This window comes from Lygodium microphyllum, chromosome 2 (assembly GCF_053477565.2).
Source record: "Lygodium microphyllum isolate KBCC chromosome 2, Lygodium_microphyllum_v1.1.10, whole genome shotgun sequence".
NCBI lineage: Eukaryota > Viridiplantae > Streptophyta > Polypodiopsida > Schizaeales > Lygodiaceae > Lygodium > Lygodium microphyllum.
Genome location: NC_141136.1, coordinates 78,908,580 through 78,926,389, shown reverse-complemented (window position 1 = coordinate 78,926,389; position 17,810 = coordinate 78,908,580).

Here is a 17,810-nt window from a genome sequence, read left to right as displayed (position 1 = left end):
CACTGCTTGACCTAATCGCATAAGACATGGGCCCCATTGATATTTTCTTGGGTTGCAATTGGCTTAAAAAATTGGGAAAATTTGCTATGGACTTATCTCAATTCTACATGGAATTTATGATGCATGGATAGCTCACCTATTTAGAGAGAGTTCATGATAATGTTGATTTTCAACTAATTATAGCAAATCAACTCAAACCAAAGTTTAAGAAATGCTCACAGCTCTTTTTCTTGCACGTGAATAAGCAAAATTCAAATCGTCCCTCCAAAGTATTGAAGGGTTCAGTCTTGCAAGCTTTACTTGAGGAGTATAGTGATTTATTTCAAATGCCTATAGCCCTTTCCCCTAAGAGGACAATGGACCACCCACTTAATTTCAAGCCCCATTCCAAGCCAATGAAGTCGCCTTATAGACTTTCCAAGTGTGATCATGAAGAGATTGCAAAGCAAGTGAAGGAGTTACTTGAGATGGGTTTTATTGAACCGTTATTCCCCTTATGCATCTCCCATCCTATTAGTCAAGAAGAAAGATGGCTCCTTTTGCGCATGTGCATTGACTACAGAGACTTGAACAAAATCATAGAGAAGAAATGGTACCCCATCCCATGGATTGATGACTTATTGGATGAGTTGAAAGGGACATGCTTCTTCACCAAGATTGATCTGCACTCTGGCTACCATCAAATCTGTATGAGGGAGGGTGGTGAGATCAAAACAGCTTACAAGACTGATCGTGGGCTTTATCATTTTTTAGTAATGGTGTTTGGATTGACTAACGCCCTTGCCACATTCAAGAGCCTTGTGAATAAAATTCTCCACCCCTTTGTGTTTAAGTTTGTGATTTTTTTATTTGATGACATTCTCATTTACAAAAAGACACAAGAGGATCACTTGGCCCATCTCAAAAGGGTATTTGATATCCTGAGAGAGCATCGACTCTTTAATAAGGAAAGTAAGTGTATCTTCATGTAGACATTAGCGTAGTACTTGGGACACATTCTTACTAAGACTCACGTATAGACTGACCCCAAGAAGGTGAAATGTGTTAAGGATTGGCCCACTCCATCCATCACTACTTCATTATGTGGTTTCCTTGGTCTCTCTTCATATTACAAATGGTTCATTAAGCATTATGCCACCATCGCAACACCCTTGACTAATCTGTTAAAAAATGAATCATTCTTCTAGGATGCTAATGCTGATAATAGCTCTATGTAGTTGGAGGAAATGCTTACTTCAACCCCCATCCTTGTATACCTTGATTTCTCTAAAAGGTTTACCATTTAGTGTGATACTAGTGGCAGAGGTATTGGTGTAGTATGGTTGCAAGAGCATGGTGTGATTGCTTTTGAGAGTTGTAATCTTGATGATAAGGAGATAAAATGAATGTGTATGATGAGGAGATGTTGTCCATCCTCCATGCTATTAAGAAATGGCACCATTACTTATAAGGAAGCCATTTTAGAGTAAAGAGCGACCATAGATTCTTGCAATACTTCCTAATTTGGTCTACTTTGAGTCCTAAGCAAAGGAGATGGGTGCCAACCTTGCAAAACTATGATTTTCACATCCCTCACACTTAGGGCAAAGATAACATTGTGGATAATTTACTTTCTCGGATGTGGGCATACACAATATCCTCCATTTTAGAGTTGCATATAGTGATTGGATTAAGGATCTTCAAGAAGCTTATTTATTGGATGAGGACTTCAGTCACATATTCCAAAAATTATCTACATCCTTGGCTTAAACACATTGCGTTAAAGTTGGATTTAGGCAAAATTAACAGATGAGATAGCCACAAGCATGTAAGGATTTATTTAAGAGTATGGAAGAGGGAAGAAATAACTAAGATTATGTCACTTGATTTTCTTTTTCTTTCTCTTTGATACACATGAATGATAGAAAACATTCGGAAGACACTTTCACACATACGGTCTCCACTCCTAAGACTCATGATCAAAACATAAACACATATGAGGAAAGCTAGGATTATAGAGAACTCGTCACAAATCAAATACATGGATTACCGGTTTTGGGTAAGCGACACACTCAAGAGACTCCTAGGTAGAACTTTCTACTCTTAAGTCAATGTAAGAAAGATTATTCATATATTCCTTGAAGTATATCCTTGCTAAGATCCAAGACTCTACTCCTTATGGAAATAGTGCTTTGGCAAGGATGACTTCATCTTAGTAAGGATGAGGAGTTAGATGACTCTTTGTAGCACATGTGGCTTTGTTTGAAGTTTCTCTTGCCCCTTTTACCATTATCTCTTACAAGTTAATCTTCTCACATGAATCTTCAATTCTCTAAGTTAAAGAATGCACCTACAAGATCCCTTAAGCTTTCACCAGCTTGGTTTAATCAAGAAGATTATATTGCCAAACACCCTAGTCATTTAAACTAGCTACTATTGAAGCTTCTTCACCTCATGAAGAGTTGCACACATGATGGGACCTAAAATGGGTTGGTACTGGCTATGGCACTAGCCGGACCTCATGCATACGATAGATAACCCCACCACATGGCCTCGCACGCCAGGAGCGTCTAAAACTCACTTTGCACTAAATGCTTATGACGATTTTGCATTTCTATCCAATATATAGTCCAACGTTCATCTTCCCTTCTCCTCAGAGGGAGATCCCATAACATATAGGCATAATGCCTCGTAATACACACATAAGGAAGCACCTCTCGGCTGATTGCCATGGTTCCACTGCGACTCTCCTACACCTCAAGGAATGGCCCCAAGATGTGTTTCTAACACATATAACATTCGCACAAAATCCACTCTTTCATAATTCAGCGTTCCAGGAGATTTTGATTTGCCTCACAAAACTTTCCCTAACGGAATCGCACGTCTAACCAATGACTTAGGTTTTTTGTCCTCTCAGTGTTGGTGAAAGTTTATCAATCAATTGCAATGCATTCCATGAGATATCACATGGCATGCTTGATGCAAGGTGTATGACAATTGTGCACAACCATTTTATGATTTAAAAAACAACCATGTGAGGTACGGAAAACAACCCTTTCATGAATTTTAACTAAGTGTTACGTGTTGCGCTGCTTTAGAGACTAGCACTGGAACTTCCGTGCTACTAATCGCCTACATTTAATTATGGAATGATCCCTGAATGCTATGCACAAAGAGGAAAATCTGAATTTGTATCTTTCAGCAATTAAATCGTCACAGAAACTTCATCCCCCCTCACCGTTTAGGTGTTGCTGCGGTGCATAGGTGTAAACTGTTGTTTTGTATCATTTTTGTATGTAAAACAATAAACACAAACTCTAACACAAAGGACAAGGCTAAACTAAGGCTTAACCTCATGCTTTAACCTCGCCAAACATTCACGCACATAAATCTTATTTTTTCATATTTTCTGAGCGCGAAAACTCCAATTTCCTCTATTTTTTGATTTTTTTCTATTTATTATGCAAAAAAGAGGTATTTTTTGATTTATTTGTATTGGCTTATTATTTTGACTAAAAATTAACATTTTCTTTGATTTTATCCCATTTTCACTCCTTTTTCCCACTCAAAAACGGAAAAAACCACTAATTTCCATTAAAAATGGCATTTTACCGGTTTGAACAAATTGATAACGACTCTAAATCATTACGGGTTCTACGTTTCTATAGTTACAACCCTCAAACATGATGCAAATAAGGTTTATACAAAAATTCATGGCATATGAACAACATTTGGACCATAAAACAACAAAAACAAACAAATTTCTTCATAATCGTGTGTCTTGCGTGTTGCGGGTTTTTTAATAGTTATTCTATGCATCCCACAGACCGGCCAGCAACCATTCTTCAATGCTAAACCTTTTACTCAGCCTCCTATTCATCTTGAAGCAATCCGATCACAGCCGGACAAGCATTCTTCAGCCCCTCTTCTTCTTGATTTCTTGCACATGAATTGCCTCTATGAAGGAGAGAGAGGGAGGAAAGAGAAAGACTAAAAATCAGAATTTCATTCCCTTCATCATATTGCACGTGGTTACCATCAAAATCTTGCCCTCTTTACATGGATCAGGGATCTTCCCTTCTCTCTCTACATGATTGAGTATCCAAGAGGCACATACATCCCCAATCAGGGATCTTCCCTTCTCTCTCTACATGATTGAGTATCCAAGAGGCACATACATCCCCAAAAAATGGAACATCAATCAAAAAATGCCCTTCCCTCTATCACGACATGTTTTTGCATGTTTTCTTCATTTAGAGTTTCATTTCATTTCATTTATAAAATGTCCACTTTTAAAAAAACCACTTTCGCACTACTATGGAAGGGTTTTCAGCCAGTTTGGGGGTGCAAACGGACTCCGATTCGCAATCTGATTGGACGGCTAGCTCCGTGGCATACAAAGCTGGGCTCTGTGGCATCGAAATCTACAAAGCTGGGCTCCATCATGCTCTTCTCGACTTCCAAATCCAGTAGTCGCTTCACAACCCCGAAACTTGCGGGGATCAAATGGGGGATCAAACGACCTCGGAATTGAGATCTGAGACTTGCGTTGGATTCGTGACGTCGTTTTGCATCTAGGAAAACTCCACCTTGGTCATCTGCCATCATTTGATTTTCCATGAAAATTAGCACTAGCGCTTTAGGGACTTGCCGCTTAAAATTGTGCTGATTGCCACCCCCGCCGAAGTCTATTTTTCCCTGGATATTCGTAATTTTGGCTATTTTTAAGCACTTCTCGACATAAAAAATCATCTGTCATTGGCAACCACGGGATAGAGCGACTCAAGTCGTCGAATCCCACGAGTAGATCTACATAGAAACAACAAAAAGGAGCATCAAGATGATACAAAATAGATACACAACAAAACACATCACAGCTCATACCTTACCCCTTGACAAAACCAAGGCATGAAATCCACAAGGAGTAGGCCTAGCATAATCTGACAGAATGTCTGAAGCCAGTCGCTAACCAACTGCTCCAACACAGCCAAGCTAAAAAGAACGATGAAAGAGGTCATCCTATGTGGTGGTCTGAACTACCTACCTAACTAAGGACAACTCAACCAGGAGCTCCTCACAGGTGAGGACTCCTACAGCCTGATCAAGAAATATTTTCTTTTAGCACATTACTCTTTTATGCTCTCATTTTCCATACTCGGGCATGTAAAAAGGAGGGAGCTGAGCGTAGTGACCCAAGGAGAACAAGGCATCGGCCTCAGGTCCTGTATCAGTACCCAAGAACCTACCAAGCCCTCGCAAGGCGACACTTAATCCTTTTCTAACGCTCACTTTTATTTTTTCTCCAACCATCTTATATTCTTTATTTTAAGCCAAGATATCACCCCAAGGAAGACAAGGCATCGGCCCTGGATCTTGTCTCATCCCCAAGAACCTACCAGGTCTTCGCAAGGCGATAAATAAAGCTCAAGTATTTGTATTTGTTTCCTTTTCTATTTTTATAGGGGCTAGAACCCCTTTTTACACACCTTTGTATATATATACTTTCTTTCAGATCTTTAGGGTTTTGTCTCTTTCCATCATAATTTTAGTAGGCTTCTCTAACTACCTCACAACTAACAAGAACTCTTAGAACGGCCATCTAGCAGGTCAGCTGAATAGGGTCACTAGAACTCCCATCTAAAACAGGTATTTCCATGCCTAACAATGCCTTGCAGGAGGCAAGGACTACTCAGACCTCCCCCAGATATACCTAGCCTAAACCTGGGACTTCATGCCTTAAGTGTCGGTCCCCAACAAACAAAAGAAAACCCCCTTCAAGTACACAGATACATATAACGTGAAAGAACAGGCAATCGTAAAGAAGAGATATCACCTGGATAGGGCCATGAGAAGCTTCCACGTGACAAAGGCTCCTTCCAAGCACTTCTTTGAACTTGCCTAGCATAGGACTAAAACAAGAAACCATTAACTGCACCCGTACTAAACAGACAACTGACCCTCTTGGCCTAAAGAAATAAAGCATTTCACTGCAAACTAACTGGCCCTCTTGGCCTAAAGAGATAGATTATTAAAACCTGAAAACAAAGGCCCCTCTTGGCCTAAAGAAATCACACATTAACTACTTAAAGCTACTGGCCCTCTTGGCCTAATGGAATCAAACAAAACAACTCATAGAGATCCCTCCTTGGAAGAAGGCAGAGATACGCAAATACGCTCCATTCCAAGGGGGAAAATAGGGCTTTCTTGGCCTTAAAAAATAGCACATTTCACTACAAACTAGCTAGCCCTCTTGGCCTAAAATGGATAGTTCATTCTAATCCATGCAACATATGATTTCCTTGGCATATACAACACATCCTATCAAACTAATTAGGATAGCATAAAATAGGAGGACTAGCATCATGCTACTCATGTGAGTTAGCTAAAAGCTTGATCTACACTCTTTGTAGATCCACTAGCCCAAGCCTTTCTACTGATATCTCAGTAATAATGACCATCTCTTCTTGGGTACTATGAGCTGAATGAATGACATCATTAGGTTGATATATCTCATCCCCTTTGTCGTCATTCAAATGGATCGCTTGTCCCAACTTTCCAGTAACTCCTTCTACAGGGAGAATCATGGATTTATGATCATTCAACTCTTCTCTAATTGTACCATTATATATGTCAATGATACAATCCAAACTAGACAGAGCTTCAAGCCTAGACCCATCACATAGATGCATCTCAGGGCGGCAGTCCCTATTGTCAGATGTCGCATTATGGCCTTTAGTCGCATCCTCTTGGGAATCCATCAAAGCATGTCCACATGAAATTCATGGCCCTTCATCTGACACACCAACAGTATTTTTAGGGATTTTGGGCCTCCAAACCCATCTCATATTCCTTTTCATATTCTTAGATTGCCTCATTTGTCCACATTGGTCCAATGGACTCACAGTGGATTTATCACCATTACCATATGGCCTCACAGCCTTATGGCTTCTATTTAGTACAGGTGGACCTTGGGCATGTTGCATCTTCTTCATATGAGATGTCTTCCCTTTCCTTTGTCCACTCTACACTATTTAGCCATAGGAACCATGCTTTTACTAAAAGGAATAGCATATACTCAAAAGCATGATTCATCTATAAATTGGAAAGGTCTCTCAAGAGCCTTACTAGGAGCACAACTAGAACCACTCATAGAATGCTCATCTAAGCTTGTATACCTAATGGTTCTATCAATTCCACCATCACAACTACGTCTCATGGAAGTGTTGCAAGCCTTGATGGGACTTACTGGGCTTGGAATCTTTTTAGCCCGAGGGGGTATATTATCCCTACTATTGCCATTTTCTGCTTGGAGATTTTGGCTACCAAGGTTCCTCTCATAGGCTACCTTGGTATCAACAAGTGAGTTGTCTCCTTGTAGAAATGGTTGGAAGCTAGGATGCACTTGTACTGAGTGGGGAAAACTCCAAAAGTTTTCCCAACATCTCTGAATATGTCCCTCATAATCAATGGCATGCATCTTTGCTTCCCTTAACGACTTAGGATTCCGCAATCCCACTTGGATTTGCATGTTAATCTCTAAGCCACTCAAAAAGAGCTCACATAGACCATCAGTTGGCAATGTAGTAGCTCTTCTTGGCTAAAGGCTCAAAATATCATCAAAGGCTCTAGCATTTTCTTTAACAGAAGGATAGGACTCTTGCCTAATCTGCATCAGCTGTCCTATAACTTGGGTCATAGGCACCTTCTTCTCATATTCATCTAAAAATTGATAACTCAACTCCTCAAAGGATTTAATAGATCCCCTTGGGAGGCTCCAGTACCATTTTCTAGCCTCTCCCTTTATGGTACTTGAGAATATGAGCATCCGATGAATATCATTGAACCCACTTGCAAGGCAACTTAGGTCGTATTCTCATAAATGCACCATCAGATCCTCATTAACCAGCCCATGAAACATTGGGAGATCCCTATAAGGAGAAGGGCATTTAGTCCTTTCCTTCAGGATCAGCACTAGGGCATTAAAATCCTCATAATCATAACCTAACCCTAGTGTCTTAGGATCTCCAACCTCTTCCATTTCCACCTTTAGTGGTGTAGGGAGGTTAATATTATCCTTAATATCCCTTTCTGCCAACTCATAAAGTGGTCTAGGGAGACCTATAGCTCTTAGCATGTCATTTCGATCCTTTCTTAGAGGATCTTCCATATCTTTCCCCTTCCTAGGCAGTTCCATGATGGCTTTTTCTAGGAGCTTCTACCCCTCATCAAAAGCAACCTTATTCTTAGCACTTAAGACCTGGGGGTCGTGTCTTTTAAGCAACGGTTTTCCCCTTACATCTAGGGCTTCTAACATCCTTGTGATACTTAAAATTTTGGCATGATGCCCCACCACATGGGATGTTTCAGCCATAACTACACTCCATTGTGTGTCGAATTTTTCCCATGGGACTACGGCTTTAGCATAATCACTTGTTGATGCCATAACCGCCATAGCTTCGAACATACTTATTCCATGCCCTCTAGGTTGATGGATGGTTATACATGATTTCTCTTGGGTAGAGACCACACCAAGGCAAACCTTGGCCCATGCCATCGCATTAGAGGATGGGCAACCACTAACTGGTTACTCTTCTCATCACCTAAATTATCATCTGTAGAGGACTCATGCTCTACATAACTAACTAAGTCCATCAATAAGTTTTGTATAGGGAAATCCAAGGTTTTCCATCCTTGAACAAACCCCATTTTATGTTTAACTTAGCATACTCCTAATGGAAATTATAAACTTAGGTCCCTTTACAACCTAGATTCGGAGACCACCACTTATAGGAAACTCTCGATAGAGGCACCACTGATGGGACCTAAAATGGGCCGGCACTAGCTGTGGCACTAGCCAGACCTCATGGTTACAAGACAGACAACCCCACCACACGGCCTCGCGGGCCAGGAGCGTCTAAAACTGACTTTGCACTAAATGCTTATGACTATTTTGCGTTTGTATCCAATATGTAGTCCAACATTCATCTTCCCTTCTCCTGAAAGGGAGATCCCATAACATATAGGCATAATGCCTCGTAATACACACATAGGGAAGCACCTCTCGGCTGATTGCCATGGCTCCACTGCGACTCTCCTACACCTCAGGGATTAGCCCCAAGATGCATCACTAACACATATAACATTCGCACAAACTCCACTCTTTCATAATTCAGCATTCTAATAGATTTTGATTTGCCTCACAAAACTTTCCCTAACAGAATCGCTCATCTAACCAATGACTTAGGTTTCCTATCCTCTCAACGTTGGTCAAAGTTTAACAATCAATTGCAATGCATTTTAGGAGATACCACATGGCATGCTTGATGCAAGGTGTATGACAATTGTGCACAACCATTTTATGATTAAAAAACCAGCCATGTGAGGTACGAAAAAAATCCCTTTTATGAATTTTAACTAAGCGTTACGTGCTGCGTTGCTTTAGGGACTAGCACCGAAACTTTCGTGCTACTAGTCGCCTATATTTAATTATGGAACAATCCCTGAATGCTATGCACAAAGGGCAAAATCAGAATTTGTATCTTTCAGCAATTAGATCATCGCACAAACTTCATCCCTCCTCACCGTTTAGGTGTTGCTGCGGTGCATAGGTGTAAATGGTTGTTTTGTATCATTTTTGTATGTAAAAACAATAAACACGGACTTTAACAAAAAGGACAAGGCCAAAATGAGGCTTAACTTCATGCTTTAACCTCGCCAAACATTCATGCACATAAATCTTATTTTCTCATATTTTTTGAGCGCGAAAATCCCAATTTTCTCTATTTTTGCTATTTTTTCCTATTTATTATTCATGAAAAATAGGTATTTTCTGATTTATTTGTATTGGCTTATTATTTTGACTGAAACTTAACATTCTCTCTAATTTTATCCCATTTCCACTCCTTTTTCCCAACTCAAAAATGGAAAAAGGCACTAATTTTCATTAAAAATGACATTTTACAAGTTTTAACAAATTAATAACGACTCTAAATCATTACGAGTTCTGCATTTCTATAGTTACAGCCCTCAAACATGATGCAAAACAAGGTTTAAACAAAAATTCATGGCATATGAACAACATTTGGACCATAAAACAACAAAAACAATCAAATTTCTTCATAAAATTGGAGCATACCGCGTGTCTTGCGTGTTGCGGGTTTTTTAATAATTATTATGGGCAACCCACAGACTGACTAGCAACGATTCTTCAGTGCTGAACCTCTTTCCTCAGCTGCTTCTTCATCTTGAAGCAATCCGGATAAGCATTCTTCAGCCCCTCTTCTTCTTGATTTCTTGCACATGAATTGCCTCTATGCAGGAGAGAGAGGGAGGAGAGAGAAATACTAAAAATCAGAATTTCGTTCCCTTCATCATATTACACGTGGTTACCATCAAAATCTTGCCCTCTCTGCATGGATCAGGGATCTTCCCTTCTCTCTCTACATGATTGAGTATCTAAGAGGCACATACATCCCCAAAAAATGGGGCGTCAATTAAAAAACACCCCTCCCTACATCACGACATGTTTTTGCATGTTTTCTTCATTTAGAGTTTCATTTCATTTCATTTATAAAATTTCCACTTCAAAAAAAACCACTTTCACACTACTATGGAAGGGTTTTCAGCGTGTTTGGGGATGCAAATGGACTCTGATTCGCAATCTGATTGGACAGCTGGCTCTGTGGCATCGAAATATACAAAGCTGGGATCCGTCACGCTCTTCTTGACTTCCAGATCTAGAAGCCGCTTCACAACCCCGAACCTTACGGGGATTGAATGGGGGATTAAACGACCTCGGAATTGAGATCTGAGACTTGCATTGGATTCCCGACGTCATTTTGCATCTAGGAAAACTCTAGCTCGGCCATCTGCCATCATTTGATTTTCCATGAAAATTAGCACTAGCGCTTTAGGGACTTGCCGCTTAAAATCGTACTGATTGTCACCGCTGCCTTCAACGAAGTCTATTTTTTCCCGGATATTCGTAATTTTTGGCTATTTTTAAGCACTTCTCGGCATCAAAAATCATATGTCAAAACAAGATGATTTCTTACTCATTGCATGGGGACCTTATAGTGATTAGCTTCGACCTCACAATGCAAGTCCAATGGAGTCATTAACTCATGTAGCTTCGACGAATATCATGTGCGAGCTTGGCAAAAGTAGTTGTTATAGGCCAAACATGTCTCTCTCTTACCTTGGCTTGCAATAGTAGTCATAATGGCAATTGACATGCTATATATCTTTCCAAGCAGCAACTTCCCCCCCGTGTGATGATGAACACAATGCTCTTCTATTCCCCTTTCAACCTCCCCCATTCTGATGATGACCTTTAGTGCTATCCAATAGCTTCATGCAAGCATAAGATGCTATTATGAGTCTGTTCCCATATAAAATATGTATGGCCACCATTTAACGCAATAGTAATGTCCATTCCCTACTCTTAATTATGTGATGGCATGTCCTCATCTTAAGGTACGTTCAAGATTAGTCCCTAAAGTTGAAAAATGGCATTGCAGACATTGCAAGGTCACATGTGTTTGGTCCTTGTAAACTGAAGCTAGATATTGCTTACGATGTTTGCATCCGTTTCAAGTGGCTAAGAGATGATTCTAGCAGGTTCTTAGTGCTATCACTTTATATTTGCACATTGATCGTAGCAACAGAGTAAAACTAGATGTTTGTAGGTTGCATCAATTGCTTCACTTGTAATTTGGATAAGCAAAGCATAGTGGGAGAATTTGAGTGCATGATGTCTTGCATTCGTGAGGAGAATATCAATGCTTGCAAAGTTTCTCTTAAGGGGATTTTTGTCCATGGTGTCTCCCAGATTTGCCATGATATTGCCTTGCCTCCTATCCTCCCAAAATGATGCCATTTTTCCCTTGGCGCTTTTCCTTCTTATGGAGTTGTTGATGAACAATCCCCAAAACATGAAAGCTCACCCCCCTAAAAGCACTCCTTTCCTACATGAATAGCCCCTCTCCCCAAAAAACATGTCAACAATCTGGCTAAAAGATCATGCTAATAAGCATGATTCTCTCTCCTTTCTTTTCACCCGCATAAGCTTATTTTGCTATCAATTCCAAAAGACAATGCACATTGCAATGTCCTCACGCAATGACTATTTCCTCCCTTCAAATCCCATGCAATACTATCTTCTTCTTTCTCCACATGCAACTAACTTCAAATCCCATGCCTTTAAGCCATGTAGCCATAGTATTGTTCAACTAACCCTAGCATTAATTAACTAGCCTCTCTTTATGCAACTCTTCCATTATCTATATTAGTAGAACAAACATGTCAATGTTTTCCCCTTTAATGCTTGATAGAAATGACACTCCATCCATCTTCATGCAGTTTCTCAAGAAGTTATTTGTATGGAGTGGCCTCACTCGAAAAGACAACAACCTTCTTGCTCTTGCTAGTGACAAATATATTAGTCGTGTCTGATGACCTATCATTTTCACATGGAGGACAATACTCAACATGACAAGGCAAAGCATATACACATATATACTCGGGTACTCACTTTCTTATGTAATGTTAAATAACAAATGAAATGATTCTTTATGAGAAAAATATACATGGGTCAAATTTTTTTTGCTTTAATATGCCTTTTTACATTGTAATATAAGTGAGTTGTGGTTAATAAACCACCTTTAAAACATCTCTTATATCCATATTTGGTGACAACTAGTGATTTTTCACATGAATCATAGTCATATTTTTGTGTTTTGGACATCTTTTATAGCCATGAATTTGCCCAAAACATTTGAATGTATCATAACCATGATTTTAAACATGAATGATGTTATTTCATGCTTATTATGGATTTTTTAAATGGCATTATAAAGAAAGCCAAAAAATTGGTATTATTACTTATCTGCATGCCTAATTTCAAGTGCCTCAAAGAGTTGATAGTTTTTCTTCAATTGGTATAATACATATATAGATGAGTTTCATACATGTCAACATATTTGTTTAAAAAATTTCAGTGTGTTCAATAATTTCTTGAGAAAGTCATTGAGAAATTGTCAAATTGAACTCGAGGGGTTCACTATATATATATTCTCTATATAACATGCGTTCATGGCCTATTTATAAATATCCTAATCTGTGAATGTATATTGAATAAAACACAACCCTTTTCTATTCCATCTATAAGTAATCCCTTTATATGACACCCTTCTATACGTAAAAACTATATAAAAATGGCATTTTGAAAACCCCTTATTTTAAACTCACAAGAAATTGAACAAGTTTATTGTAAAACACCTTTAATTATGCCCCTTGACAAATACACATTGTTAACCAAAAATCATCTTTGTTTTTTTTTTCAACTCCTATCTTTTGTTCACCACAAATTCTTTAAATGAATTTCATTGATAAGATATATTAAAAGAGAAATGAATTTTCAAAAAAGATATATAAAAATCCAAAATTGTGGTTCTTTTGCTATAATACTAATTTTAACTGAAGAAAGAAAACATTATCTATTTATAGTGGCAAATCTTATGCATGTTCATTAGAATTTCTTAAGAAACAATGTGGACCCTAGCGACTTTGACTTTAATTAGAGAATCATATAGATCTAGATCCATCAACATCTTAAAAATGTTGCACCTCACTAGTTCACTTGCCATGCATTCCAAGTAGGAGTACTAATTGACATGTTCTAACTATATGACTTCCTTCCCTATATGCATATTTTGTCGTTTTTCAACTCTCCTCAAATAGCTATAAATCAAAACCCTCTTGTTGGATTTAGGACTATGCATATTTGAAAATGAGGGCCAATTTTAGGATAGTATAATGAGAAATGTGGAGTAATCATGTCATCGACTTTGTACTACTAGAAAATGTTCATTGTGAAATCATTGGTTTCTCTTAGTGGCTACGAAGTGCCACTTTATTGGTCCATCACAAGTTAGGACCAATATCCTAGGAAAGCCAAAAATTCTCAATGACTTCTCATATGCAATATAGTGATATGATGCCCTTTACCCCAAGCAAACCAAAAAAGCCTCAATGAGTTGTCACATATATTTTGGTGATATAATGCACGGATTCCAGCTCCACGGCTTGGTCCTTGCCCCATTTCACGACTATGTCAAGATTGTGGGAGAGAATGAAGGAGTCTCGCTTGAAGCTTTCTTGCTTGCACAATGGGGGAAGACACACAAGGGTGGAGGCTGAAAACAGTTTTCCTCTTCTTAGTTGTGTAAGCTAAAGGAACTCAAGTACAAAGAAATAGAAGAACCCTATATATGGGTCTCAAAACAAACTCAACTAACTAAGGTGGCATACTAACTGAGCCACGAACTAGAGTAGATAAGGATAGCTGTCATCTAGCTATTATTCATGGGCGGTGTACCAACCGCATCTACAACTGACAAGTCGGTGACATAAATGCACAACGGTCACCCTGGCATATCACGAGTGGAGCTCGATATCTCAACACTCCCCCTCGAGCTCAATCCCAATTCCTGCACACCAAGCAGGTCTCTGAACTTGCGCAGCTTCTCTGCGCCCAATGCCTTCGTAAATATGTCAGCTACCTGATCCTCTGTGCTGACATAAACTAGATCAATAAGACCTAGTAAAACCCTCTCTCGCACATAGTGATAATGCACTTCAATGTGCTTTGTTCTAGCATGATAGACTGGGTTGTTTGCCAAGTGTATACTACTCATGTTGTCACAATAAATGACAACTGGCCCATCTGTAGACTGATGCATATCATCAAGTAGCTTATGCAACCAAGCTACCTCACATGCAGCCATTGCTGCACCCCTGTACTCAGCCTCTGTGCTCAACAAGGCAACTGTAGACTGTTTCTTGCTGCTCCAAGTGACTGCAGCACTCCCAAAAGAGAACACATATCCACTGGTAGATCGTCTATCAGAAATGCTACCAGCCCAATCAGCATCAGTGTATCCATGCAACTGTATCTGAACCCCAGTCTCATAAAATAGTCCATACTGCAATGTGGACTTCACATACCTGAGTATGCGTCTAGCCGCATCCAAATGCGGTTTCCTTGGAGCCTGCATAAACTGACTTACCAATCCAACAGCATAGCTCAAATCTGGCCTGGTAATAGTCATATAAATCAAGCTTCCTACTATGCGTCTGTACATAGTAGGGTCTTCCAGAAGCTCACCTGCATCTGCGCTCAGCTTCACATTCTGCTCCAAAGGAACTGAAATAGGCTTACAACCTGTCATCCCATATTTGGACAGCATGTCCAATCCATATTGCCTCTGCAAGAGCTGTATCCCACTTGGTGATCTAATCACCTCAATGCCCAAGAAATAACGCAGCTCTCCCAAATCCTTCATCTCAAACTTCTACTTCAATAGCATTTTCACATGAAGGATATCTTCATCACTGTCACCTGTCATAATCAAATCATCAACATAAATGACAAGTAGCATAATACCTTTCTCTGTTTTTCTCACATAAAGTGAGAAATCTGCCTTGGAAATCTGAAAGCCAATAGTGACAAGATACTTTCCTATCTTGTCAGACCATGCTCTAGGTGCTTGCTTCAAGCCATACAAGGCTTTCTTCAACCTGCAAACAAACTCAGGATGAACAGCATGCACATAACCTGGTGGCTGCTCCATATAGACCTCTTCTTGCAAATCACCATGCAAGAAGGCATTCTTTACATCCATCTGATGTAAACACCATCCCTTTGATGCAGCCATAGCAATGACTGCTCTTACGGTTGCCATCCTTGCAACCGGACTGAATGTTTCTTCATAGTCAATGCCATGTGTTTGTGCATACCCCTTGACTACTAATCTTGCCTTGTATCTGTTCACAGAACCATCTGCATTGTGCTTCACCTTATAAACCCACTTACAGCCAATTGCATTTTTACCTTTAGGCAAAGGTACCAATTCCCATGTAGCATTAGCTTCCAAGGTATCCATTTCTTCATCCATGGCTTTCTCCCATTTTTCTTTTCCCATGGCTTGCTCAAAAGAAGTGGGTTCTGGTTCCTATATCACCTTGACCATATATGCATAGTGAATGGCTGTAAATCCATCATATTTCAGCCTATCCACAGGATACCTAGCTCTGGTAGACCTACGCAAAGTAGGCTCGCTTCCAGGTGCTCTCAAAACATCCCTGGTCTTCCTTACTCTAGGTGTAACAATAGAGGGGATACCCAACTCATCATCAATGCTCTGTTCTGAGCCACTGGATTCACCATCCACATAAGAGTGACCTACATTCACATCAAACATGGGCTGATCAACCTTCTCTTTTCCTTTTCGTGATACCTGCATACCACTATCTGCATTGCTTTGAGAAGATTCTCCTGATCTCAATCTGCCTGTCCATGGCGAAGAATATGAACCACTGCTAGAGGACACTCCAGGTCCACTAATATTTTGTGACTGCTGCTGTGAATTCTGTGCAGCATTACCATTTTGTGCATCTACATCATCAATCACATTTACTGGTTTATACCAGCTACTCATCTCATCAAAAACAACATCTCTACTCACTGTGAACTTACGAGTAGAAGGGTTATAGCATCTATACCCTTTTTGCTGCAGAGAATAACCAATAAAGATGCACTTCTCAGCTTTTGGATCCAACTTGGATCTCAACTCGTCTAGCACATGTACATAGGCAATGCAACCAAAAATTTTCAAATGAGAAATATCTGGTTTCCTACCAGTATACCTCTCCTCTGGAGTCATCCCATGTATTGCTGCAGTGGGAGTCCTGTTCATTATATAGACTGCTGTAGCAACTGCTTCAGCCCAATAAAAATCTGGCAGGTCTTTTTCGTTAAGCATGGCACGAGATACCTCTCCAATATGCCTGTTTTTTCTTTCTGCAATTCCATTTTGCTGTGGGGTATGACTGCATGAATATTGCTGCTTTATGCCATGCTCCTGCAGGAACCTTGCAAACTCATTTGAGAGGTACTCTCCCCCTCCATCTGACCTTAGGCATTTTATCTGCAGGCCTGTTTCTTTTTCAACCATCGCTTTAAGAGTTTTGAAATGCCCAAAAACTTCACTTTTCTTTTTCATAAAATACACCCAAACTTTTCTGCTATAGTCATCAATAAAACTGACAAAATAATGACAGCCTCCAAGAGATGCAGCTTTAGTTGTCCACACATCAGAGTGGATTAATTCCAATGGCTTCTTACTCTCTTGAACATGTCTAGGAAATGGTTTCCTTGCCTGTTTTCCAAACTGACAGGCTTCACATACCTTATGCATTTCTGCAACCTTGAATTTAGGCAATCCTGCAACAATGTTTTGGGCCTGCATTGATTTAAGTCGCTGTACATTAACATGACCAATGCGTTTATGCCAGATATCAATATCTGCAACTACACCGGTCCCATGTGCAAACATTGCTGCACTCAATTCAGGCATGTCTGCATCCAATGTAAACATTCTGCCCTTCTTCTTTCCTTTTGCTATCAAGCGACCTTTATTTTTCATATCCTCAACAAAGCATCCATGAGGATTAAATCTGACCTGCAAGCCCTGTTCAACCATTTGACCGACAGAAACCAGATTCTTGGTGATATTCGGGACATGAAATACATCGGACAGGTATTTCTTTTTCCCATCCTGCATAGACAAGGGAATTTTTCCAATCTGCACGATAAGATGTGCAGTATCATCACCAGTCTCCACAAATCCTGGTTTTTCCATTTTCCTTGCATCCTCCATCCATTTTGCATGACCTGTCATGTGGTTTGATGCACCTGAGTCAACATACCATACATCATTGCTTTCTTCTACACTTGTCACAGAATTGTTCATGTGCTACACCATGAACAA